Source organism: Schistocerca piceifrons, chromosome 11 (genome assembly GCF_021461385.2).
Source record: "Schistocerca piceifrons isolate TAMUIC-IGC-003096 chromosome 11, iqSchPice1.1, whole genome shotgun sequence".
Lineage (NCBI taxonomy): Eukaryota > Metazoa > Arthropoda > Insecta > Orthoptera > Acrididae > Schistocerca > Schistocerca piceifrons.
The window spans coordinates 28909393-28923311 of record NC_060148.1 but is presented as its reverse complement, the minus strand read 5'-3'; the positions used below and the strand labels follow the sequence as shown (position 1 = coordinate 28923311).

Below are 13919 nucleotides of genomic sequence, written 5' to 3'. Positions count from 1 at the left end.
AATTTCCTTAATTATTCACGAATTTATTTGCGGGAGATTTCGTGTTATACGTTCTTTTGATGTTTGTTGCCAAACTCTCAAGTGCTGACTTTCGTTAAGTTTGGGAAGTAGAAGGGGTTTCTTTTGAGTTTATACAATCGAAATTCACGGCCAAAATTACGCAGAGTAGATATCTGAGAATCGTTATCTTCACAATTTGCAATCATATTCTGAAACTAATTAACATGTCTGTTTCAGTACTACGTGACTCAAATGATGGATATTATCCTGTTACAGTGGTGTCTTGGAGTATTACATGTATTACACTCCTGGAAATGGAAAAAAGAACACATTGACACCGGTGTGTCAGACCCACCATACTTGCTCCGGACACTGCGAGAGGGCTGTACAAGCAATGATCGCACGCACGGCACAGCGGACACACCAGGAACCGCGGTGTTGGCCGTCCAAAGGCGCTAGCTGCGCAGCATTTGTGCACCGCCGCCGTCAGTGTCAGCCAGTTTGCCGTGGCATACGGAGCTCCATCGCAGTCTTTAACACTGGTAGCATGCCGCGACAGCGTGGACGTGAACCGTATGTGCAGTTGACGGACTTTGAGCGAGGACGTATAGTGGGCATGCGGGGGGCCGGGTGGACGTACCGCCGAATTGCTCAACACGTGGGGCGTGAGGTCTCCACAGTACATCGATGTTGTCGCCAGTGGTCGGCGGAAGGTGCACGTGCCCGTCGACCTGGGACCGGACCGCAGCGACGCACGGATGCACGCCAAGACCGTAGGATCCTACGCAGTGCCGTAGGGGACCGCACCGCCACTTCCCAGCAAATTAGGGACACTGTTGCTCCTGGGGTATCGGCGAGGACCATTCGCAACCGTCTCCATGAAGCTGGGCTACGGTCCCGCACACCGTTAGGCCGTCTTCCGCTCACGCCCCAACATCGTGCAGCCCGCCTCCAGTGGTGTCGCGACAGGCGTGAATGGAGGGACGAATGGAGACGTGTCGTCTTCAGCAATGAGAGTCGCTTCTGCCTTGGTGCCAATGATGGTCGTATGCGTGTTTGGCGCCGTGCAGGTGAGCGCCACAATCAGGACTGCATACGACCGAGGCACACAGGGCCAACACCCGGCATCATGGCGTGGGGAGCGATCTCCTACACTGGCCGTACACCACTGGTGATCGTCGAGGGGACACTGAATAGTGCACGGTACATCCAAACCGTCATCGAAACCATCGTTCTACCATTCCTAGACCGGCAAGGGAACTTGCTGTTCCAACAGGACAATGCACGTCCGCATGTATCCCGTGCCACCCAACGTGCTCTAGAAGGTGTAAGTCAACTACCCTGGCCAGCAAGATCTCCGGATCCGTCCCCCATTGAGCATGTTTGGGACTGGATGAAGCGTCGTCTCATGCGGTCTGCACGTCCAGCACGAACGCTGGTCCAACTGAGGCGCCAGGTGGAAATGGCATGGCAAGCCGTTCCACAGGACTACATCCAGCATCTCTACGATCGTCTCCATGGGAGAATAGCAGCCTGCATTGCTGCGAAAGGTGGATATACACTGTACTAGTGCCGACATTGTGCATGCTCTGTTGCCTGTGTCTATGTGCCTGCGGTTCTGTCAGTGTGATCATGTGATGTATCTGACCCCAGGAATGTGTCAATAAAGTTTCCCCTTCCTGGGACAATGAATTCACGGTGTTCTTATTTCAATTTCCAGGAGTGTATTATTTCCACTTACATAACTGACGAAATAGAATGAGAACTTACTTAGAGGAAGTTTTACATGCTCAGATATTCAACACAGAACTGGACATGCTTATTTACATACAGATTGGCTTGATAATAATTGTAGTTTATTGGTTCAAATGGCTCTGAGCACTATGGGACTCAACTTCTGAGGTCATTAGTCCCCTAGAACTTAGAACTAGTTCAACCTAACTAACCTAAGGACATCACACACATCCATGCCCGAGGCAGGATTCGAACCTGCGACCGTAGCGGCCTCACGGTTCCAGACTGCAGCGCCTAGAACCGCACGGCCACTCCGGCCGGCGTAGTTTATTGCTTCTATTGCTATGTACATATATTATACTTATTGCGGTAGTAACTTCACAATATTTAAGTCATGCATAAATGAAACTGACAACAAATGGCAGGCCGTACATCCCGAGGTTGTGAGGAAGGGGCTGGGGTAGGTGGAATGAGATGGTGATGATCCGGTGTACTTACTTTTGAGCCCGACGTAAGAAATCCATGTTCAGTGCTTCTTATAAGACTGATATATTAAGAGGAAGTCATTGCTGAATACAGAAAATAACAAATACAACATGTTACCTGTCTTGAAACATATGTAAAAGCCATACATCAAATACTTGAAAATGGCATACAAGGCTGAAACCTGGGCTGTACTTAAACAAACAAAAAGACCGTCAGATGGCAGTGTGTTACTTCAGAAAATAATCTGTTGCGCTACCTGCCTGTGCACAGTGAACACAATTTTCTTAGTCCAAACTTTTTTTTAGAGAGAATGTTATTTCAGAGGAAGGTGAATAAAAAGTATATTTCTAAACACGAAGTCCCCTATTACGTGATAATTCAAAACGAGCTGCCCTTTTTTGCACCCTTTCGATGTTCTCCGTCAATCCCACCCGGTAAGGATCCCACACCGCGCAGCAATATTCTAACAGAGGAGGAACGAGTGTAGTGTAAGCTGTCTCTTTAGTGGACTTGTTGCACCTTCCAAGTGTCCTGCCAATGAAACGCAACCTTTGGGTCGCCTTCCCCACAATATTATCTATGTGGTCTTTCCAACTGAAGTTGTTCGTAATTTTAACACCCAGGTACTTAGTTGAATTGACAGCCTTGAGAATTGTACTATTTATCTAGTAATCAAACGGATTTCTTTTGGAACTCGTGTGGATTACCTCACACTTTTCGTTATTTGGCGTCAACTGCCACCTGCCACACCATACAGCAATCTTTTTTAAATCGCTTTGCAACTGATACTGGTCTTCAGATGACCTTACTAGACGGTAAATTACAGCATCATCTGCGAACAACCTAAGAGAACTGCTCAGATTGTCACCCAGGTCATTTATATAGATCAGGAACAGCAGAGGTCCCAGGACGCTTCCCTGGGGAACACCTGATATCACTTCAGTTTTACTCGATGATTTGCCGTCTATTACTACGAACTGCGACCTTCCTGACAGGAAATCACGAATCCAGTTGCACAATTGAGACGATACCCCATAGGCCCGCAGCTTGATTAGGAGTCGCTTGTGAGGAACGATGTCAAAAGCTTTCCGGAAATCGTCTTCCTTTCGCATGGCACCCGGCGTTTGGGCATTGTGATTCAGACACTATTAAGAAAAGTCTGTTCACAAACATGGACGAAAAAGTGAACTGAAAGCTACTTATTGGCACCCAATAAGAAGTAAAGCAATATCGCAACTGCACTATGAAGCATACAGTTCAAGTGCTTCGAATCGATATTTGATTTACGAAAAGCGCGCAGTTGTATCAAGGCAGATAATCTGTGACGCGGGGAACTCCCTGCGGCCGGAGCTGTTGATTTGCTCGCCTGCACAGCTTCAGTCGTATTCTGGTGGTGGCAGAAGCAGCCTGCTACCGCAGTCAGGACGGTATCAAGAAACATTTTAGCAGTTGTCTCGGTAAGTACGCCATACTGTTCGTACTAATGTTGTGCAGAACTTGTAACAAACCTACCACAACAAAGGTCAAAAATTAATTATGATTGTGGTGTTGCTCACGCTGCTAAATACTGCATTTTCGGGCAAAAACAAAGTTATATTATGTGGCAGGTGTCATTAGAGCAAAGTTAATAGTCATTTCATGAAATAATGGATAAACTAGGCGCTCATCTTTTTGTGTTTCCCATGCTGGTCTCGTCGTGAATTCATGGCTCTATCGTCGAAAATCTAGGTAGTGATGATTACAAGCTGGGATGCAAAGAGGCCTAGGTGTTATTCTGCGATATTCAAAAGTTTTATAGATGTGTTTCACAAACCATTCTTGAAGATTAAACCTTTGAAAGTTAGCACAATGGAGATGTAAATAAGTAATCAGCACTCCGAATTTCAGTTACACTTCTTTTTTATTGCTTTTGTTGCAGTATCACGTAACACACAAAACATCACATTACAAAACATACTTGAAAATATCTTCCTCACTGTTAAAGTTCACATTTTATAAACTGACTACAATTTGCGTCTTTGCAACAAGACGACCAAGACTTGACTCCCTAATAACCGCTTACGCGCCCAAAATCAGAGTTAAAAGTGCGTCAAAGATCATAGTGACAAAAGAAAGAACACACATAAGAATAATATCATTGCAACATAAACATATCGCTGTATCAAAGTACCTCTACATTAATGAAATCAAATCTGAATTTTGCCTCAGAAATATGTTAACTGCTTTACAGAAACACAGTAGAATATTGCTGGTATCGAGAGGTTGAGGTGAGGTGCCGTAATGGTTACGCAATTCAAGTACCGTTACAAACTCTTCACATCGTCACCACAGCTGGATGAAAGCCCCCTCCATCCCACACTCCAGTCTCCCCTTGGCATTCCGGCATCCAGCTTCACGCTTCCCAGTCGCACATGCATGTGCTGTGACATCTCCTCCCCTTCAGGCCATCCTCACGGTCTTCTCCTGTTTCACCTGTTTGGCGACAGTCCAGTACAACAGGACTTCCTCGCCCCACCTATTCTCCCAGCTACAATCCCCCTGCCCACTTCATTTCCAGTACAGTCATAACAGCGTGTCCCACTACACTCTCTTCCCTGACCCATTTCTGTGTTCCCCAGAGTCTCCAAGTAATAACTTTACTGAGTATATTATAGATTATGTGAGCAAAAGTATCCAGACACTCCAAGTAACGTGAAACTGGCAACTACATCTCACGAAATTACAATCAAATTAACACCCTTAGCTGCTTACAGGCGTTGACACCAACGGGGACAGATGAAAATTTTAAGTAGGTTGTTTAGGTTTTTATATTGGTAACGCCAAGTAGCGCTCTGTATGAAAATCACTGCCTGTGCTGTGTGCAATCTGTGGCTTGTTTGCATTGTTGTAATATTCGCTATTGTAGTGTTGGGCAGTTAGTTGTTAACAGCGCGTAGCGTTGCTCAGTTGGAGGTGAGCCGCCAGCAGTGGTGGATGTGGGGAAGTGAGATGGCGGAGTTTTGAGAGCGGATGATCTGGACGTGTGTCCATCAGAGACAGTAAATTTGTAAGAATGGATGTCATGAACTGATATATATATTATGACTTTTGAACACTATTAAGGTAAATACATTGTTTGTTCTCTATCAAAATCTTTCATTTGCTAACTATGCCTATCGGTAGTTAGTGCCTTCAATAGTTAGAACCTTTTATTTAGCTGGCAGTAGTGGCGCTCGCTGTATTGCAGTAGCTTGAGTAACGAAGATTTTTGTGAGTTAAGTGATTTGTGAAAGGTATAGGTTATTATTAGTCAGGGCCATTCTTTTGTAGGGATTTTTGAAAGTCAGATTGCGTTGCGCTAAAAAAAATATTGTGTGTCAGTTTAGTGTTGATTAGAATGGGTAAAGAGGGAAATGTCTGAGTACGTTCAGTTCTGCTCAGCTGTTTGAAAATCAAATAACGTAAGAGATTTATCAGCACAGTAATTCAATATTTTTTCTAAGGGGACGTTTCAAAATGTGTGCCCCGACCGGGACTCGAACCCGGGATCTCCTGCTTACATGGCAGACGCTCTATCCATTGTTCTATTTTGTTCCTTGAATTTGTTCGTGGCGGACGTCCGATGACATGCGTTCAGGTTCTTCGTTGATCCGTTCTCAGTTTTTTTTTATTACAGAGGGTGGCTAAACGCTCTGACCGAACACGCAGATCTACCGTGGCGGCGGCAGATACTAAGCACCAAACAAGGTTTGATCTCGGAACCTTTCGTTTAGCAGACAAACACCTTAACCATTACGCTAATGTAGCCCGTCATATGAGCCACCGAGGACACAGAGGATAGCGCGACTGCAGGGATTTATCTCTGGCACGCCTCCCGCGAAACGCACATTCTCAACGTATGGTCCCGCACTACATTCGTAATTTCATTCTAACGAGCTGCTTGGTCACTGATGGTATCTGTTCTTTCGCACATGTCCGAAAGAACAGATACCATCTTAGTATATATATAGTTAAGGCTCACCGGCCACTTGGCCATCTTCTTCTTCTGTGCGAATGCACAAACAGTGCCTGAACTCTTACGGGAATTGGCAAAGCGCCGCGAGTAATGAGTACAATGGGCGGGGGCACTACGAATGTAGTGCGGGACGATACGTTGAGAATGTGGGTTTCACGGGAGGCGTGCCAGAGATAAATCCCTGCAGTCGCGCTATCCTCTGTGTCCTCGGTGGCTCAGATAGATAGAGCGTCCGCCATGTAAGCAGGAGATCCCGGGTTCGAGTCCCGGTCGGGGCACACATGAGACCGATGACCTCCCAGTTTGGTCTCTTCCCTCAAAACAGCCCAGCCCAGCCAGCACACATTTTCATCTGTCCCCGTTGACGTATGTCAACGCCTGTAGGCAGCTAAGAGTATTCATTTCATTGTAATTTCATTCTAACGAGCTGCATGGTCACCGATGGTATCTGCTCTCTCGGACTCTAAGACTTCATCTTAGTGTATATATATACATCTCACGAGTCGCAGACCGCTACTAGAGCTTTTTATAAAATATCGACACATTCCAGAACAATATCGATATAAAACGTCGTCAACGTATCACACAATATATAGATACCAAAACGGCTATATCGAGTGCCGATATTTTTATTTTATATTATATTTATCTCGCAATTTTCTGTTTATATATGAAATTGTACTCTTCAAATAGTAGAATAACACAATTTTACTTTCACTGTGTGAAGGAGTCTTATTGCTTTTTCAACTTTCACTATGTCCAGTCTTTCGCTGTGACTGTCCGAAGCAAGTTCAGGCGGTTCAAATGGCTCTGAGCACTATGGGACTCAACTTCTAAAGTTATCAGTCCCCTAGAACTTAGAACTACTTAAACCTAACTAACCTAAGGACAGCACACACATCCGTGCCCGAGGCAGGATTCGAACCTGCGACCGTAGCGGTCACGCGGTTCCAGACTGTAGCGCCTAGAACCGCTCGGCCACCACGGCCGGCGCAAGTTCAGGTGGCACAAAGACGAAGTCCAGTTGCACTGGGGGGGATGTGAATGGAGTAACAAGATTTCCGATATGGAGAAACAGCACCCCAGTAGCATAAGCACATTTTAACGCAACTAGTATGCTATTTCCTCACGTCAGCATTCTTCAGAAACGGTTACTGAAAAAGATAACCATAATTTAAGTAACGAGATGGGTTTTTGCGGTGAGCGGAGACGTGGGATGGGTTATGCTGTCGTAACCGGCGCTCGGCGCTACAAGCAGAAACTGCAACGCCTAACTTCACCACACAATTTTGACACGACAGCTGCTATGTCGCTGGCGTTTGCACAAATGAGAAAATAGGTAAGTAGACAAAGTATCCCAGACAAAACCGACATGTGACGAAACCGAACGACCGACCCATTGGACACTTTCTATTGGTCCACTTACATATACTGTTACCATTGCTGACAAAGTGGTTATACCAAGCGTGAACGTGCATCGTTTTTCTTTCAGTTCTTGCTCTAAGGCAGATAAGCAGGCAGCTAGCATGTTGATTACAGAATATATAATAATAATATTAAATATGTTGTTGTTGTTGTGGTCTTCAGTCCTGAGACTGGTTTGATGCAGCTCTCCATGCTACTCTATCCTGTGCAAGCTTCTTCATCTCCCAGTATCTACTGCAACCCACATTCTTCTGAATCTGCTTAGTGTATTCATCTCTTCGTCTACCTCTACGATTTTTACCCTCCACGCTGCCCTCCAGTGCTAAATTGGCGATCCCGTGATGCCTCAGAACATGTCCTACCAACCGATAACTACTTCTAGTCAAGTTTTGCCACAAATTTCTTTTCTCCCCAATTCTATTCATACCTCCTCATTAGTTATGTAATCTACCCGTCTAATCTTCAGCATTCTTCTGTAGCAACACATTTCGAAGGCTTCTATTCCCCTCTTGTCCAAACTATTTATCGTCCATGTTTCACTTCCATACATGGCTACACTCCATACAAATACTTTCAGAAATGACTTCCTGACACTTAAATCTATACTCGATGTTAACTAATTTCTCTCCTTCAGAAACGCTTTCCTTGCCGTTTCCATTCTACATTTTGTATCCTCTCTACTTCGACCGTCATCAGTTATTTTGCTTCCCAAATAGCAAAACTCCTTAACTACTTTGTCTCATTTCCTAATCTAATTCCCTCTGCATCACCCGACTTAATTCGACTACATTCCATTATCCTCATTTTGCTTTTGTTCGTGTTCATCTTATATCCTCCTTTCAAGACATTGTCCATTCCGTTCAACTGCACTTCCAAGTCCTTTGCTGTCTCTGACAGAATTACAATGTCATCAGCAAACCTCAAAGTTTTTATTTCTTCTCCATGGATTTTAATACCTACTCCGAATTTTTCTTTTGTTTCCTTTACTGCTTGCTCAATATACAGATTGAATAACATCGGGGAGAGGCTACAACCCTGTCTTACTCCCTTCCCAGCAATTGCTTGCCTTTCATGTCCCTCGACTCTTATAACTGCCATCTGGTTTCTGTACAAATTGTAAATAGCCTTTCGCTCCCTGTATTTGACCCCTCCTACCTCCAGAGTATTCCAGTCAACATTGTCAAAAGCTTTCTCTAAGTCTACAAATGCTAGAAATGTAGGTTTGCCTTTCCTTAATCTATGTTCTAAGGTAAGTCATAGGGTCAGTATTGCCTCACGTGTTCCAAAATTTCTACGGAATCCAAACTGATCTTTTCCGAGTCGGCTTCTACCAGTTTTTCGAAAGTACTAATTCTGCTTCTTGCACATTAGACGGTAGATCATTTACATATATGCTAAACAGTAGTGGATCTAAGATTGAGCCTTGGGGAAGTCCATACGCGATTTCTCCCCTGTCAGAATTATGTCCCTGAATTCTGTTGGTTGAATTACTACGAAATACTACTTTCTGTATCCTTTTGGTTAGATATGACATGGTCCATTGGTTGGCTATACCATCAATCCCATAAAACTTCAATTAATCAAGGCGTATACTACGGTTCACACAACCAAATGCCTTGGATGGGCCACAGAAAATACCTATCGGTGCTATTTTGTTATTTAAGGCTTGTAGTATCCGGTGTAAAACGTGAAAGGCATTCTGAGTAGAGCAACTCTTCTGAAACCCAAACTGTAATTTGCTGAGGATACTATTGTTACAAAGGTGAGATACTATTCTAGAATACACTACCTACTCAAAACTTTTAGAAAATGATGTCAGCAGTGACATCGGTAGTTGCTGACGTCTCTCTTATCAACTTTCTTGAAGAGGGGTTTAAAAACAGCATATTTTAGTCTGTCTGGAAAAATGCGTTGAGTTGGTGGTCCATTACCTATTTTGGGCAATACGAGACTTACTATATGGAAACAAATCTCTATTGGAAATCAGAAGAGCTTCCATTCTTGAGAGAATGTATGACACACTTAATTTCAGAAGTAGAAGTTAGTGGTACATTCATATGATGTAATTTTATGAGAGTTACTTCTTCAACATACTCCTGTGATCTTCCTCTTGAGCTTTTGGTGGCTATGCTTTCTTATGCGTGCACACATTACGTAATTCCTGTACATTTGAGGGTAGGGACATATTAGCAACAGGACAAGTAATTTTGTATGCACATTGTTCGCTAGTAACAGGGACTTTTATTAAATGAAACAAGTTTACTATTATCAGTCACTGTTCATTTCATCAGTCACAACGCATTTCGAAAAATCAGATCGCTCTGAGCACTATGGGACTTAACATCTGAGGTCATCAGTCCCCTAGAACTTAGAACTACTTAAACCTAACTAACCTAAGGACATCACACATATCCATGCCCGAGGCAGGATTCGAACCTGCGACGTAGCGGTCGCGCGGTTTCAGACTGTAGCGCCTTTAACCGCTTGGCCACCACGGCCGGCGCATTTCGAAGGTTTAAAGCTCCATCATCAGGTGGATTTACATTTGTTACTATGACGTGTGTGTGTGTGTGTGCGTGTGTGTGTGTGTGTGTGTGTGTGTGTGTGTTGTGCACTAGACAATGCCATAAGTTCCTCCAAAAAATCGTAATACAACACACACATCATCCACCTGATGCTGGAGGTTTAAACCTTCGAATCGCGTCGTAAAGACAAATAAACAGTGACTAGTAACAGTAAACTTGTTTTTATTTACTGTCCATAACAGTCACAGTAGAGCCTAACCTAAAATGTTCGCATTTAAAGAGACTTTAATCTACGGTCGCAAATAGACTGGATTGTGGTGTTTCTCTAATAGCAGCAAATCCTACATTTTTTAGTGTTCCAGCGTTTTTGCTACAGACTGTGATATCTGTCCTAAGTATTGAACTGAACACTACTTCTGCAGACAGTGCAGGGGGCAGCAGATTGAGCACACGGGAGGGGGGGGGGGGGCAATAAATCCCGATTTAAAACTTTCTTTGAATGTGGGGACAGATATAAGACGCCACTGAGTGGAAAGGCGCGTGTTTTTGTGTTACTGGGTGTTATGAGCAAGAAGGTATTTCTGTGTCTGTAATTACAGGAAAACTACAAATTCTGAATCAATGTGTGTATGTACTGATGTCAGTAAATATGTCTGAGAGAGTTTATCGATTTGTCGTCGATCTCCTTTGTGAACTGAATATTTTCATGTCAGCTGTGTAACTTATGAAAAAAATGTGTTGAGCTGTCTCGCAGTGCCTGTCCACATAGTATATCAAATACATACCTGCACCAATATTTAGTATCTGCAGTCAAAGGTTGTTTGACGAAGAAATATTGTTCAAAATTGTCCATGAATATTTCCGCCATTATAGCACTGAGGGCGCCCTATTGCTGGCTAAATGTTTACACACAGTGCCCTTCAGCTGGAAATAGTTTTCTACTAAGCATGTCGCTGGATGACGTTTCCAGGCAGGGGTTCTTATCCTCAATTGGTTTCTCAAGCCACCCTGTACAAGCCCTCGATGTCTGTCTCCACATTTCTGGGACACACTGTATAATGTTCTGATAGTAGCTCCTCACCCCGTGTTCTTTAAAGAATCGAAGTCGCATGTATAAAACAGTTTCAATAGTCTGATTACCTTACTAACGGGCGAATGTGTTAAGTATTTGACGTTACACATGGAAGCGAGAAAAAGTTTGAAAAATATTTGAAATTATGCTTAAAGTTTGTTGGAAGTCGCTAACTGCTGTCATTCTCAAACACTGCTTGAATATAGTGTGGGCATCTGTTACTATACGTTATCTGTCTTGAGTTGACTGCAATCTCATTAAAAAGAATTACACCACACGCGTTTCGCTTTTATTTACAAAGCATCTTCTGTGGTTACTGGTGTTTCTTTACATAATCCGCTCCTTCCCCCTCTTGCTACCAGTGGTTGGTGTCGACACGCTTCATTTCACATCTGTACTTGGCTGTTTTTTGGCGTTCTGCGTTATTTCTTGTGCTGCACTATTTACAGTTGACTTTCTTAACTGTTTTTCATTCTTCACTGCCACAGTGAAGAATGGATAACCCCTGGACAGCATTAGATAGGCAATCTGCAAGAGGGACCATGCACTGGGTTGGCCGTTTGGTAATTTAGATCTGGTGTGGCAAAAAACAGAAACGCAGCATTCACACGCATTATCTCGCGTTCCCTTCCGTTCTTGTAAACGCTTGCTCACACATACAAGCGAATTCTAGTTAACACAGGCGAATCGTCTGCGAATACCCCGTTCGCTTGTGTTCGCTTCAGTTCGCTCCGGTGTAAACCACGCTTGATGCGCTCAACAAACGACGCGCGGAGCCAAACTGAGAAACAAATTAGCGGCCAACGTCGAGCGGCAGTTGTTGGCACAATTTTTTTTCAACTGTCCCGGCAAAGAGAATCGCCGCGGAAGACAAACCGTTCCGCCTATGGGGCTTATCTCTGCAGGAGCTCGATAGCGATTTCGTGTTGCAGCTTCCACTTACCTGTGTACTTTGCTTCTGTTTCTCTCTCTCACTGCGATCTTTGGCGGAACAGCAGACAGTCGAAGACAGCGCGGAGAGTCAAACGGGGCAGTGAAAGTGTGTGCACAGTCAAATGGGGCAGGGGGCACGCGGCTGGTGACCACTGGGGACGGCACGCAGGAAGCTGTAAGCACACACAGTCTCACACACACGCGCTTGCTTGCTCGCACACTTGATACGGGCGGCCGACGGACAGACACGCGATCGCAGACTGTGGAAAGAGCGAGCGTAGCCGACTTTATCACGGGGATTAGCGCGCCGCGGACGCTATCTCTGCCTGCCCCCACTATGCCAACCTTGACGACACGATCGCGCGGCGCGACTCGACTTAACACATTCCTCCAAGCGCCGGGAGCAGAATAGATCGACACACAGACAAGTGCACACACCTGTGCACGGCCGCAGCAGACAAATACCGCCCTGGGAGCGGCTCAGCACGCGACGCCATTCAAAACGCGAACAGAAGGAAGGAAGGAAAAAGAACTGTTATCAGCGCGTCGCACTATGTACAGCGTATCAGGCTGCGTGCAGAGTGATAAGGCTCGGCGAACGGCAACGGGGTGTGGCTATTTGTGACACGAGAACACGCGTTCCTACAGTCCTGGACTGATAAAAAAAACGGAATTCGCGGGAAAGTCGCTATGAGAAACACACTGAGAAGAGTTATAAAAAACTGGGAGCTTCAAATAAAGCAACAGACGGAATTGTAAACGACGTATTTTGAGAGACGACTGACAGGTTTTCTGTCGGACGGAGTGGTCGAGCGTTTCTAGGCGCTACAGTCTGGAGCTGCGCGGCCGCTACGATCGCAGGTTCGAATCCTGCCTCGGGCATGGATATGTGTGGTCTCTTTAGGTTAGTTAGGTTTAAGTAGTTCTAAGTTCTAGGGGACTGATGACCTCAGAAGTCGAGTCCCATAGTGCTCAGAGCCATTTGAACTATTTGAACAGGTTTTCTGCAAATGACTTGTTTCTTAATTTTAAGAAAATGCATCATATTGAATTTCGTATGCGGCCAGTCAGACAAGCACTAGGAATATTGTTGTTGTTGTTGTTGTTGTTGTCTTCAGTCCTGAGACTGGTTTGATGCAGCTCTCCATGCTACTCTATCCTGTGCAAGATTCTTCTATCTCTCAGTAACTACTGCAGCTTACACTCTTCTTAATCTATTTAATGTATTGATGCCTTGGCCTCCCTCTAAGATTTTTACCCACCGCGCTTCCCTCCAATACTAAATTGATGATCGCGTAAAGGTGGCCTCATCTGTGAATAGGATGGATGGCACAAATCCCGGAATCGTGGTTGCCTGTTGAAGAAACCAGTGACAAAACTGCTCCCGATGTGGAAAGTCTGTTGGTAGTATGCCTGGACACGCTGTAAGTGACAAGGGCAGAAACAATTCTGCAACACGGCCGTCTGGCTTACCCCGTACCGGCTGGCCAACTGCCTGGTACTGACACGGCGGTCGCCTTCCACAGTCTCAATCACATTTTCCTCCATGTCTGGCGTCCGAACACTTCGGATACGTCCTTCACGATTTCCCTCTTCCTGAAACGACCCTGTCTCAGACAAACAGCGAAATACTTTTGCAAACATTGAATGCTGTGTTTGTTTTAGAAGGGGAACACGTGAGGCAATACTGACCTGACGACTGATCTTAGAAGCTAGATTAAGGAAGGGCAAACCTATGTTTCTTTCATTT

At 44.8% G+C, this 13919-nt stretch overlaps 1 protein-coding gene across 1 annotated transcript in view; it reads right to left on the bottom strand.

Moving 5' to 3' along the window:
* LOC124719626 (mucin-19-like) overlaps nucleotides 1-12241 on the bottom strand; it is a 367770-nt gene extending 355529 nt beyond the window's left edge. The window contains exon 1 of the mRNA XM_047244842.1: nucleotides 12180-12241. The gene's annotated coding sequence lies outside the window, so the exon portion shown is untranslated. The remainder of the gene's footprint in view (nucleotides 1-12179) is intronic.
* Between the last annotated feature and the right edge of the window lie 1678 nt (nucleotides 12242-13919).